The sequence below is a fragment of the Globicephala melas genome, chromosome 1, assembly GCF_963455315.2.
Source record: "Globicephala melas chromosome 1, mGloMel1.2, whole genome shotgun sequence".
Lineage (NCBI taxonomy): Eukaryota > Metazoa > Chordata > Mammalia > Artiodactyla > Delphinidae > Globicephala > Globicephala melas.
The window spans coordinates 11583199-11593268 of NC_083314.1; the positions used below are offsets into that span (position 1 = coordinate 11583199).

The following is a 10070-nucleotide window of genomic DNA, read 5'->3' on the forward strand; positions in this document are numbered from 1 at the left end:
TTGACTGAAGTGTGTTTGGGTAAACAAAAGATTTATGTGATAAGCTAAATTCTAACCTACATAGTTACATATTTTTCCTTGATGAATACAGTTGATGATGGGTTATATAATTTATTAGGAAGGTGTATTAGCAGTGAGGCACTTAGAAATAGAGAAGTTATATGACTTTAGGTTATAAAGATAAACTAAGAATAGAGAAAGGTTGTGCTTTCTAAAATTTATGATTATTTTATAAAATGGACACGTTAGGCTCCCACAGTATGGCCGGTGACATTAGCTAGCGCTCGCTCTGCTCTCTCTAACGGGGAAACAGCGGACTGCAAGAGACTGAGCTGTATCTGCCTCTACTTCCAAGAGACTCACGTTCAACTTTAGCTCACGAAAAAAAAAAAAAGCTGGGAAAATTTTATTAACCCCTTTTTAAAAAAAGTTAATGTAAAATTATAGCAAAAAAAGAACCTGAACTTTAGTAACACAGCTGGAACAATCCGCAGCAGCGGCGGCAGCGGCGGGAGAAGAGATTTAATTTAGTTGATTTTCTGTGGTTCTTGGTTGTTCGCTAATCTCACGGTGATGGAAGCTGCACATTTTTTCAAAGGAACCGAGAAGCTGCTGGAGGTTTGGTTCTCTGACGCAAACCAAGGATCTGGGGATCTTCGCACCATCCCAAGATCCGAGTGGGACATACTTTTGAAGGATGTGCAATGTTCAATCATACGTGTGACAAAAACTGACAAGCAGGAAGCTTGTGTACTCAGTGAGAGTAGCATGTTTGTCTCCAAGAGACGTTTCATTTTGAAGACATGTGGTACCACCCTCTTGCTGAAAGCACTGGTTCCCCTGTTGAAACTTGCTAGGGATTACAGTGGGTTTGACTCAATTCAAAGCTTTTATTCTCCTAAGAATTTCATGAAGCCACCTCACCAAGGGTACCCACACCGGAATTTCCAGGAAGAAATAGAGTTTCTTAATGCAATTTTCCCACATGGAGCAGCATATCGTATGGGATGCATGAATTCTGATTGTTGGTACTTGTATACTTTGGATTTCCCAGAGAGTCGGGTAATCAATCAGCCAGATCAAACCCTGGAAATTCTGATGAGTGATCTTGACCCAGCGGTTATGGACCGGTTCTACAGGAAAGATGGTGTTACTGCAAAGGATATCATTCGTGAGAGTGGAATTCGTGACCTGATACCAGGTTCTGTCATTGATGCCACACTGTTCAACCCTTGTGGGTATTCAATGAATGGAATGAAATCGGATGGAACTTATTGGACTATTCACATCACTCCAGGACCAGAATTTTCTTATGTTAGCTTGAAACAAACTTAAGTCAGACCTCCTATGATGACCTGATCAGGAAAGTTGTGGAAGTCTTCAAGCCAGGAATTTGTGACCACCCTGTTTGTAAATCAGACTTCTCAATGTCTCACAGTACTTTTTTCGCCCCAGAAGATTGAAGGTTTTAAACCTCTTGATTGCCAGAGCGCTATGTTCAATGATTACAGTTTTGTTTTCACCAGTTTTGCTAAGAAGCAGCAAGAGCAGAGTTGATTAAGAAAAAACACACATAGAAGAAGATGGTGGCTGCTTTTTAGATATTGATAGCAAGGGCCATGCTTTCCATAACCACCACCTTGTAGTTGCAGAAAGCCCTAGATGTGATGATAGTGTAATCATTTTGAATTGTATGCATATTATATCAAGGAGTTGGATATTTTGCATGAATACTCTCTTCTGTGTTTAAGTATCCCATGCCATTCTTGCTGTGAAATTGAAGTGCATGTAGAAAAAACCTTTTACTATATGAAACTTTACAACACTTGTGGAAACAATTTAATTTGGTTTACGCACAGTGTAATATTTCTCCAAGTATCATCCAAAATTCCCCACAGACAAGGCTTTCGTCCTCATTAGGTGTTGACCTCAGCCTAGCCATCTGGGACTGTTCTATTAAATTGCTACCAGGATTTTGCATCTAGTTACCTCCACTTTCTAGAACATATTCTCTACTAATGTTATTGAAACAAATTTCTACTTCATACAGATATTTTTCCAGCACAATCAAAGTTCTTCTTCCATGAGTCGAGTCCTCTAAGAAAATAACTGCAGTTATCCATTTTGTGGATTACTATTTCACTGCTTCCTATACTTGTGTGACTTTAATTGATTCATTCCTCACCATAGTGTCTCCCTCCCAACCACACCCCCTCCATAAAGCAATACACTGTTACACTGTGGGTTTACACTAACCTTATACCCCAGAGGGGGAATGGGGGGATGGACCCTGGGCTTAATTTTCTTTTAAGGTCAAGGGAGTCTGACATTTTTCGTTACCATGAGCTCTTTTGGAATAAGCTGGTGTTGATTAGCAAAGAAGGTGTGGATTGATACTAGGGAATATTGGCTGTATAGAATAGAATAGAACTGTATGGAAACTGTATGCCATTCTGTGCCCCCCATTAAATAAGGTTAGTTTCTCATGAGTACCATGCCTTTATTAACTTGCTAAGTGGTAGTATAAAAGAATTATCACTAAATTTGTTAGCAAGGAGATTTAAGATAAAGGTTGTATTGGATTCAACAAGTCAAGCCAGCTCAGATGATTCACCTTAACTTTCACTTTCGTAGCCATTTCCACTGATTTCTATTAAGGATATGCCATAAACTTTGGTTTAAAGCAGAATTGATGTCTTTGCCATCTTGTGACTTAAAAACCTCTGTGACTTTGTGATGCATGTGATAGTGTTCTGACGGCGCCCCTTACTGGTATTTCTTTCACCATGGAGTAGCATCAAGTGATGAATGAGAACTATTCAGGTTATTCAAACATAATACACAGTGAAGCAGAATGCTATCCATAAAACATAACATACAAAATTCCAAAATGGTCAATGGGAAATGACTAGAAATACAGGCTTAAAAGAGTTGGCATCTTTTAGCTGTATTTGCTAATACGGACATTTAAGCAGTTGAGAAAAGAGGAAAGTTGACTCAATTTTAAATTTCTTCTTGTCCTCAAACAATTTTTGATTCTTTCTGGATTGATGCAGTGACGTTTTTGTATTTATAAATGAAACACTTTTTTTTAGTGTTTCTAAACATAAATTCTACTTGGTTTGAAATCAAGTGGTTGGAACACTTTTGACTTTTAAACATGTTGTTGATTCAGAGCTTCACTGAAGAAGCTTTTAATCAATGGATCAGTCCGATTCTGTAATTAGCGCGCAGTACCTAATGTTTTGGTGCTATTATGAGGACCAATGCTCAAAGTGGATTTTGTTCTTGAACAGTGTTCCAGTAGATTTGATGAACATTTATTGGCTTGAGGTCTGATTCCCCCCCTCGCCCCCGTTAATAGATTTAAGATTTCCATTTAATGTAGAAAAACTGCACAAATTTGTATGGAACAAAGCCTAGAAAAATGAAAACAATAGATTGAATAGTAATCTAAATTAATCCCAGTGTATATAATAGAGGAGGGAAAATTTTGGTGCCATAATTTCTCTCTTCATTGTGTTGGACTTAAATCAGTTGAAATGTATTTCTGTACCATAATTTAAGCTTCAGTAAAGGTTTGCTTAATTCATTATCTAGTGACATTCAGAAAGTTTTCTGTTGATGTATTTTTTAAAATTGTATACATGACCAAATACTAAACACTTAAGTTTTTATAATTAATTGAGTAAATCAGTATTTAATGATCATTTTGTAAGATTTATGGGAGCTGTCATAAAGATAAGATCTTTAAGATCCTGGGAGAACAGATTTAAACATTTTTTTGTTAGTGGCTTCGCACCTGAAGCTCAAAGGAAATCATCCAGGCTATATACCAGGATACCACAGAGTAGAAAGTGTATAAGTAGTAAGAATAAGAATGCTAGAGTTTGGAGCTAGATAAGTGAAAAGTTTGGAGGTGGAATAGTCTAACATTTATTATGAAATAGGCTCTTGATGGTGGGGTGGGGCAGTGTTTAATTCATGGTTATTTCTATTAACTAGAACAGAGTTATAAGCTTTTGATCATTTTGCCATGCAGGTACATATCTCATCATCAGGCAGAATTTCAGTTCTTCAGTCTCATCTACAATAAGCTAAAAACTGGAATCTTACAAAATGTGTATTTGGATCTTTCTCAGAATGAGCTTGTCAGACTATTGTCCAAAATCTGAGTTAAAAAGGGTTGAGAACATTTACTCATAGCAAGCCATATAGCATTATTTAAAAATTACAAAGTTTTAAACTCTGCCTTTCCAACTTTATCATAAGTATATTGAGGACAAGGCTGTATCATATCTCCCATAGTTTCTAGAAGAAATTTTGCGTTATAGGTTCTGTAAAGATTGGATAAGTGAATAGATATCAATTCTTAAGAAACCACATAGCAATAAAGTGTTTGCTATGTAATCTTACATATTATCTTCATTCACTGATTGAACACTATTATATGAAAGACACTCTGTTAGGGATACCTTAAAGGCATCTAAATTATACACAGACATTTCTTATATTCTGTTAGTAGCTGAAATATTTTCTAATGCATCTTAATTTTTATTGCTTTATTTCTGTGATCCTAAAAGAGTGGCATAGTACAATAAAAGGGGAAAATAAAGTGCTCTACTTGTATAGCTTATATCTTAAATACAAACCATAATTATATTATTTTTTTGCTATTTTTGTTTTTATTTTAATTTTTTTACAAGTTAGACATTTCTAATAACTGACTCTAATGTGCAGTCTTTGCATCATTTCTCAGATAAAGCACAGGACAAGAATTAATTTCCCACAGCTTTAATATCTCACATAACATATTAAACACTTATGTTTAGATTTTATGTCTTCAACCTCTTAGTCCATCTATTACACTGAAGTCTGAGATATTTGTGAAAAAAGTAGAAAAATAAAAATAGAATGGGAATATTATCCCCTCTATATTTTGAGAAAACTTATGATGAAAATAAATGTATCCTTAAACATATTTCTCTTTTAATTTGATCATTGTTGTTTGGAATCCACTATGTAGTGACTGATTTTCAAGCTATTATGATTTATTTCTTTTTCATCTTTCATTTGTAGGAGTGTGTGGGTGTGATATTAAAACAAGTTATTGTACATGGAATTCTGGGCAGACAACATTTTATGAAACTGCTGTCACCTAAATGAATACCAATGCTTTGGGCAAAATATAAACAAGAAATGTTCTAAAGGGGTATGAGATAGAAAAATTTATATTAAAAATGCTTATATTGACACTCACTTCAACAAGAGGAGGTTAGAACATTTCTAAGCCAGCATGCCCAAACCAGTTTTTGCTGAAATGATTTTCACCATATTCACATCTGGTTCATTTAATGATGTTTGCAACTGTTACACTTTTGGCACTGACATTTTATAGTAGTACACATCTCAACGCAGAATGTCATTTCCTTCTTTTTAAAGGAATCATTTAAAGTTGTTGTTGTTTTTGTCCTATTTGCTTTAACTTCACGTCTTAAATTTGTCTAAGCGCTAAAATTTTGCTTTTTATTTTTTTGGAGGTAGAATCTCTAGCTAGCATTACATTGTTTCCCGTTTCTGGTTTGCCATTCTATTTTCAATGTTCATATACCCTGTGAATGTGATTTGTCTCAGCATGAATCATCATACTTATTTCAAAGTCAACTTCCTTTATTTTTCTTTCAAGACTTTCAGTGTTTCTAAGAATCTGCCCAGCAGGGAATAGTATTTTATCCAGGTTCTGTGGTTTGTTGCTTCATCTGACAATTTCTGTGTTTACACAATGAGTGACATTCAGATGGAGACTGGAAATATTCTCCTAATTTGGGTTGAGTTTTCCACTCTTTTCTTCTTTCAGAGTACAAATAAAAACTTAAATGAGGTTCAAATAACTCTAAAATAATAAGTTAACAGAGGTATGTTAGATCACCAGGTGACGCAGGAGTAAAACTGTTTAAATATAAAACACATGGGAAAATTGCAGAAAAAAATGATAGTAGAAAGGCATAGTTTAATTGCATTGATATTACTTTCTAGTATAAACTAAGTCTTCAAGATAAAGAATATGAAGGTATACACGAGTCAGTGAGAGTGCCAAAGGAAATGATTTAGAGAGTGATAAACAAAGAGCATTTTATAAAGGAAGATAAATTATAGGCATTAAGTGAAGTTTTAAATGACACCAATGGTTGTTGATGAAACCTAGGTCTCTGTAATTTCACTATCTCAGGGCTATTTACTGAACTAAGGTAATTGAAACTTTTAGTCTTGACTTTGCCTCATTCTAAACAAGTTATTTGAAGAAATATATGTGAATCAAAATGAGCCTTAATCTCTTAATCACATAACGATCACAGTTGTTTTGTATATTGCACCAGTTTGAGCAATAATTAAATGAGAAAATACAAACACATTGAAATGAACAAACATAATTAGATCGATATAGTCATTGCCATTATTATCACAATACTATGACCCTTATCCAAGTTTCTTACCAAGGTCTGTCTGCCTGTTACCTGGTGCACAGGTGGGCAAGACTCCTGGGACCCTTGGCGTATGGTACCAAATCCAGCAGCCTCCATTGAGGTACTCTTGTTCGTGGATGGATGCCAGCTGTTAAAAGCAGAACAAAAAGGAGGCCACCATGATACTAATGTCACTCAGATCTGTTTGTTAATGAGAAAATTTTGGAAAGACATTTGAAGGGAATACATGAGAGCAGATAGAATTTTTTAACCCCTTATTTTATCTCACTGTAAAACAAAAACTCTGAAGCAAGAAAAGGTACTTTCTACCACAGAGCTGACCCCAGCCGTCTCACGTGCTGCGTTTACCTACCCAGCCGCCATGGCTGCTGCCGCTGCCGCCCTACATGCTCAGGTGCACTGGTACCCTTCCTCTGATACCACCCAGCAAGGATGGAACTATCGTCAGTTCTGTTAGCTCTTCAGTCTTGTCACCACAGCTCGAAGCCCCCGCCGCAGTGGGGAGGAAGCCACCCTGAGCTTCCACTGCCCCCAGGTGGCCGGTGCAGAGCTGCTGCTTCCCTCCAAAGACTGTGAGTCTTAAGCCTGAGTCAGTGGACTGTTTCCTTCCTCTCCTTTTCCTCAGCCCTGTCCTGCCCCAAAGCCCCTCTCCACGGCCTCACGGCAGGATTCGGGGGGCTTCTCGCCGGGACATCCAGACCCAGCTCGGAGGTCTCACTGGGACTGAGCAAGGCCTGACCTCCCGTCCAAATTTGCTTCCGTAGCCCCGCCTCAAAGAAATGAGGCGTTTCATTTTGCACGTTTTCCTGGAATGAATTAAGACCCTTAAACTGGTATATCCGTGACCGTAAAGTTTGTTCTCACGTCCTGTCACCATAGCAACAAGTCCTGCCCACTAACGGTTCCTCATTCCCGGTCCCTGTCCCCGCATCCCCTCCCCTGCACCCACCCTGCTTCAGTGAAGACCAAGCCCTGCAGCCAGTTCCGCCCGGCGGCTGGCGGCCTCCACCACCCCACACACTTCCAGGCTCAACAGGAAGGACCACCGGGCCACACAGAGCGTTTTTTTGGTCCTTTCAAACTGGGGTCCTCTTCTTCCTCCCCCTCAGATGGGCCAGCAGCCATTAAGAAAACCCCTTCTCTGCCCAGTTTCTCTTCTCTCTCCAGGGCGCACCCCAGCCCTGCCATGAGTCCTCATTCTTTCCAAACTTCAAAACCAACCAAAAAGTGAAAGTATTTTTGTACCCCGTGTAACAAAGTAGTTTTGCTACATAAAGGATTTTTCGTGTGTGTGTGCAATTAATTATTGAAGAGACCTCGTGCGCCCTGTCAGGTAAGTTTAACATTTTAGATTGCGGCATAAAGAAGAAAAGGGTTTCCGTTCTCCAGCAGTGAGCCTTAGCGTCAGCCGTTCGTTTAAGTAAAATGAAGGAAAAATTGTGCAATTTTTTCGTTTCGTGAGCGCATCAGTGCATTGCCTTTGGCCGCAGCTGTGGCTGTCTTGCCGTTTTCAGACTTGGGAGACGAGGAAGCTGTCGTAATTGCTGATCCTGTGAGAATGTGAAACTGGACAATATATGAAATGCAAAATTAAAAAATCATCCAAAGGAAAAAAAAGAAAAGAAAAATAAGGTACTTTCTAAGAATTAAACAATATATATTTACCTAAGGCTGGTCAAGAAAACAACCTGGACAAAATAAACACAATTAATGTGTAGGAGATGTCTGTCCCATGGGTGCAGACATTGACATCTCTAGATCAGATGTATCCCCATCATGGCGATGACGTCTCTGGCAAAGAGCCTTGATGTCATTAGCATTTAAAATTAATTCCCCTTGCTTGAACCTTCAACTAAGTGCTTTTTCTTTTTTTTGATCGACACAAATACTCTAGTCCTATTTCTGACTACTGCCAGGTTTTTAATATTCATCTTCATGAATTTCATCTTGAATGCATATATGAGAAATTTTGGATCAGAGACAGATTTCTTATGAAATACCACACAGTAAATTGTAAGTGTACTGGCTCCTCTTGCCCTAGTGGTTTTGCCTAGTGTGGTGTCATGGGACTAAGGTCAACTGTCCTACAGGAGTAGCCAGATACCCCATAGGCTAAGAATGAGAGATAGGATTTCTTAATGCTTACAAAGGGGAAGAAGACGGTTGTTCTCCTCCCTTCCTAAAGGGTCTCCTAGGAAACATGAATACCCTGAATTCTAACTCCAACTATTTGGTATACATGTAAAATCTCTCCGAGACCCAGACAGACCCTGGAGTCTCTGGCTTTATGACATGTAAATACTGGACAGATATTGTTCCAGTCTTCCTGGCCCCTGGTTTTAACTTAGATTCCTTCTCCTGGCTGTAACAGAAAGGGACAGAGAAGTTTTATTAACCATTTTGATCAGAGAATTTAACTAAACAAATGGCTACAGATATAAGTTTTAGAGTATGTGAGGCTGTTTCTTGGAAAGAAGCATTCTTTTCTATATAAACATACTATATAAGCTATATAGTATATATGTTTCCTTGGCTCAGAAGCTAGTGCTTTTTGAAGGAGCACAGAAAAATGTAGTGAGGTTTTATTTTCCTGAAGTTTTATATTAATAATTTCAGAATATAGGTTTTATATCAATGTCAATGAGTTTTGATAACATAAGTTCCACCTGTTAGAGAAAGAGCCCTCATTCTTGTCAAAAACCAAATATCTGACTTCACAATGGTGAAGCAAAGATACTGCACAGGGAAAATTTATCCATCGTAAATGTCACCTTGTCAAACCAAATAACATACATATCAACTTATAAGTTCTACCACCAGTGGACCTGATTACTATTTAAGACAGCAAACTTTTCCACTTTTTTATTAAATAATTCCAATACATATAGTTGGGTTTTTAAAAATATTAAATAAGTATTATGTTGCATACTTTATATAGATGTTAAACCATCTTATATTAAAAATATGAGAAAATAATAAAATTGTATCTTTATGGCTTCAGGAGGTTTAGTAGATTCGACTAAGCTATATTTTCAACAAAATTGGCCACTTATGTTACTAGACACTTTTTTAGTGTAAAGAATACAAACATACAGCATTTTTAATTTAAATAATTTAATCATTTTTACAATGAAAAAATGTTCAGTATCTTAAATTTTGATGTCTTTTAATGAATTAATTTAGTAATAATATTACTAAGCAATATAAAGTTTAAAACAAAATAGTATCTATAAGTCTTAGAAATGCAGTAATGGCCAAATTATGTGGAAAATTTGACATAGATCTTCAGGTAGTTTAGATAATTCTCATTTACATATGTTAAGATGAGCAAAAAAAGGCATGTAAAAAAATTACTTTAAGAACATAATTAAACAAAGAACATAATTAAAGACCATAATTAAACAAAGAGAAGTTATTAATTAGTCTGCAACTGAAATATATATTTGAAGAATTAGGTCAAATTAAATCAAGACACAGTGTAATAAATATTTTAGAAAACATGCCTGTCATGTAGAAATTATTGCTGATGAAGAAAGTTACTTAACTTAAAATTAAAATAAAGCAAAAAATTTAAATAGCTATAGG

General features: G+C 36.7%; 1 pseudogene; it reads left to right on the forward strand.

Annotated features, from left to right (window-relative positions):
• Nucleotides 1–573: 573 nt before the first annotated feature.
• Nucleotides 574–1557, forward strand: LOC115867711 (S-adenosylmethionine decarboxylase proenzyme pseudogene; annotated as a pseudogene).
• The last annotated feature ends 8513 nt before the right edge of the window (nucleotides 1558–10070 follow it).